Genomic DNA, 3,414 nt, shown 5'->3' with positions numbered 1-3,414 from the left:
GGAACATTGGCTACATATTGCCCATATCATGCCCCTAATTGCCCATCATGCCGCTAAGATATAAACAAGATGCGTTTAGCTCACCGAGGACACCGGATAAACAATCTACGCATCACGTATGATTCAGGGGAACAAATTCGACTAGTTGCAGTATGACACTCTGTAACATTTCAATGTGTAACTTTCTACAAAGGCTGTAATGAACCTACACAGAATAAAGATATATCGCTCGTTACCAAAACCATTGCTTCGTACTTCGAATAAATATAAACACCGCTCCACGCATAGTTTACCAAGGATACCGGGGGGGAAATAACCAAATGCGGTGTATAACGCATAACAACTGGGAGAAAGCCAGTATTTAGTAACTGTTTTTCGAGAACATAAGCAATCTACAAAGCTAAAATTTTTGGTACACGTAACCAAAAACTGGCCTTCATTTATCCAAAATATGAAATATCTGCTGTTCTTGCTCTTGTCGGGAAACGAGCAATAGTGTAACTCTTATTTAGAAACGGCCTGAAAATGAAATCGACAGAATCAGGTGTGACACATGCCTTTAGAAAAGCTTCAGTTCAATGTTCTATTGGTATTGAAATGGCTCTACACATTTGACCAAGGTCATTTTCACGAAAATATCTACGATAAGCAGTGATTACACCATGAAATTCGACAGTTGGACTTGGACTTGTAAATGGCTTGATTAGATGTTTTATGGTGATAACATAATGAGACTGCAACGCTGTGTAGACTATCTCTGGACGGAGATTCAATACTTCCAGCATTGATAACCCAACGATTTCACGCCGTAAAAGGCACACCAGTCGTTGGGCACGGCTGATTATAATACTTTATCCGGACCTCTCCCTCCCCTAGCCCGCAGGTTGAATATTGACCCTTTTCGCGGCGATCCCGTGGGCGCTGCCATGTTGATGACGTGATGACGCGTCCATTGCTTGCCTCAACTGCCTCCGTTTGCCTCCTTGTTCACAATGGAAGTGTACGACGCTGGCGCGGCTTAGAAAACCTCTGTTTTGTGAGATATCGTAGACGGTGAATGGGTGAATAATGGTGAATAACAGCTTCAGAGGACATGTAAAAGCGCTTCCGGAGCCGATTAACCTATGTCCAAGCGGCGCAAGCAGCGTATATTGGGCTTGTTCTAAAAGTGGGGCTGAATATGTATTCCAAGCTATCCAAACATTCCGCTCATGAATTGAATCAGGATTGGTGTGTCTTGCTCTTTGTACTTAATTTGGCAAATATTTTGAAGCAGCGGCTTGTCAGTTTCTGACTCAGTGAAGTTTCTCGGGGCGGACACTATCTGATTATTTTCTGCCTAATAGCTTGCGGGTGTGCTCAGTTCCGATAGATTTGTTCTTGCTGCGCACAAGGCTTGAAACGTAGCTGTTCTGCACATTTAAATACCTTGTAGCAAATGCATATTATCGCGAGCAACTCGCTACTCTTGTGGACCTTCACGAAACATTCAGCTTCGATCATTCGTGCGCTATCGATGTAGTGCCGTCACTTATTGTGCGTATATAGTGCGCATATATTCAAGTGTGCGCCCATTCACTTATTCTTGATAAGTTTTCCTGCCATTTGGGATAGATCTGTAAGATAACGTGCGCGAAACTCACTATACACAGGAAGTGGCACTACACCCTTTGTCATTGTTTACCGAGTGGCACTCACTCTTGCCGACGTTCTGGGGCTGAAGCCCTTCCTTTGAAGGTTAGCGATACAATGCTGGCGGATGAGCAAATTTCTGTATCCTAGAGGAAAGTCCTACATCACGAAGTGCCGGTAACACGTTCGGACAGTTGCAGCAGCGGTCCTCGAACTTGGCCACACAGATTCATTCCATTCCTTAATTAACATGCCAGTCAATATTTTTGCAGCCAACTACTGCACACGTCTTCAATCCACATGATTAAATCTAGCATGATTGGAGCACAATGCGATAGCGAAAACTCAGTTGCATTTCCGACAGCTGACGCACAGAAGCAAGGTAGAAGCGGTAATGGTTTCGTATTCGTGCGCAGTCACTGAGGAGACGTATGGCGCGCCGCCGTAAGCGCCATCTCGTTTCTCTCAAACAAACTGCTCCGCGAAAAGGGTCAATAGCAAGGCGATTCTATTTTCAAATACGGTTAGGTGCCCCCCCCCCCAAAAAAAAAAAAAAAATGGACACGCTGCAAGTAGCGCAAGCGGAAATTTGTTAGGGCGGGAACTGTCCAGTATCAGGCCTTCTCCGCAATGCGAGCGTGTCTGGCGAATCCCGCGCGTCGCCTACTACAGCGCGTGAAGAGGAGACACAAATGACAATCCGCGCTGCCCATGCAGGGGACAAGTAGTAAAGAAAAGCAATACTGACGTGGCCACTCCAATAAGAGAAATTGCTTCAGCTGTAGTTTTCGTAGACTTTCCAGCGTGCAGCCGAAACTACCCGCTTTCAAAAGTTCCGCCCCCGATAGTGAGGGAGCACTATGACAAGGAGGCTAAAATGTAGGGAGCACTATCACAAGGATAGAAAGTGTAGTGAGTCACTCTATATCGCTCTGCTGTGTATCACTCAGTCCAGTAGCCTTCGGAAATCACAGCCGCGCTTTTGTTGCCTTCTGCAGCTGTGATATGGTCTCAAGATTTTGTCCAATGAGAAAGGTCTTCCGTCTAGCTAGTTTAGAGCGGTGCGGGGGGCAAGTCTTAGTTTCAAAGTACGGGCAGCAGCGCAGAAGGTGCTCTATATAGTTTCTTCGCCACCACAGGCATTGTATTGTTGTTCTTCTTTCTTGGGTTTTACGTGCCAAAACCAGTTCTGATTATGAGGCACGTCGTAGTGGAGGGCTCCGGGTTAATTTTGACCACCTGGGGTTCTTTAACGTGCACTAGAACGCAAGCACACGGGCGTTTTTTGCATTTCGCCTCCATCGAAATGCGGCCGCCGCGGCCGGGGTTCGATCCCGCGACCTCGTGCTCAGCAGCGCAACGCCTTAGCTGACTGAGCCACCCCGGCGGGCTGTATTTGTTGTTATCGATCATTTTAATAAAAGATGAGTAAGCGTTTGTGAATGAAACGGGTAATCATAAGCAACGCAGTACTGTTTATGCGCAGTTCTCGCATCTCTGGGGCGAGTTGTTCACATGACCCGTGTCGAATAGCTGACATAAAACACTGTAGGACCGCCGTTGTGACGCAAAATATTGCCCACAAATTAGCAGGCTGTTAGTTAACATAATTAAGGGCGCCTCGGAGAGCAATAAGCTCCGAACTCGTCGATGCTGGGACGTCAGAAATCTGATGCTGAGCGGTAGATGTTGCTTGCCCGCCTCAGCGCTGTTCAGTAAACTCAAGGCCTTTACTGGCAATAGCACTCCCCGTATTCAACCTTTGGCCCTATATAATCACAC

Source organism: Dermacentor silvarum, chromosome 4, assembly GCF_013339745.2.
Source record: "Dermacentor silvarum isolate Dsil-2018 chromosome 4, BIME_Dsil_1.4, whole genome shotgun sequence".
Taxonomy (NCBI): domain Eukaryota; kingdom Metazoa; phylum Arthropoda; class Arachnida; order Ixodida; family Ixodidae; genus Dermacentor; species Dermacentor silvarum.
The sequence above is the reverse complement of the archived record's forward strand: the minus strand, read 5'-3'. Positions refer to the sequence as shown.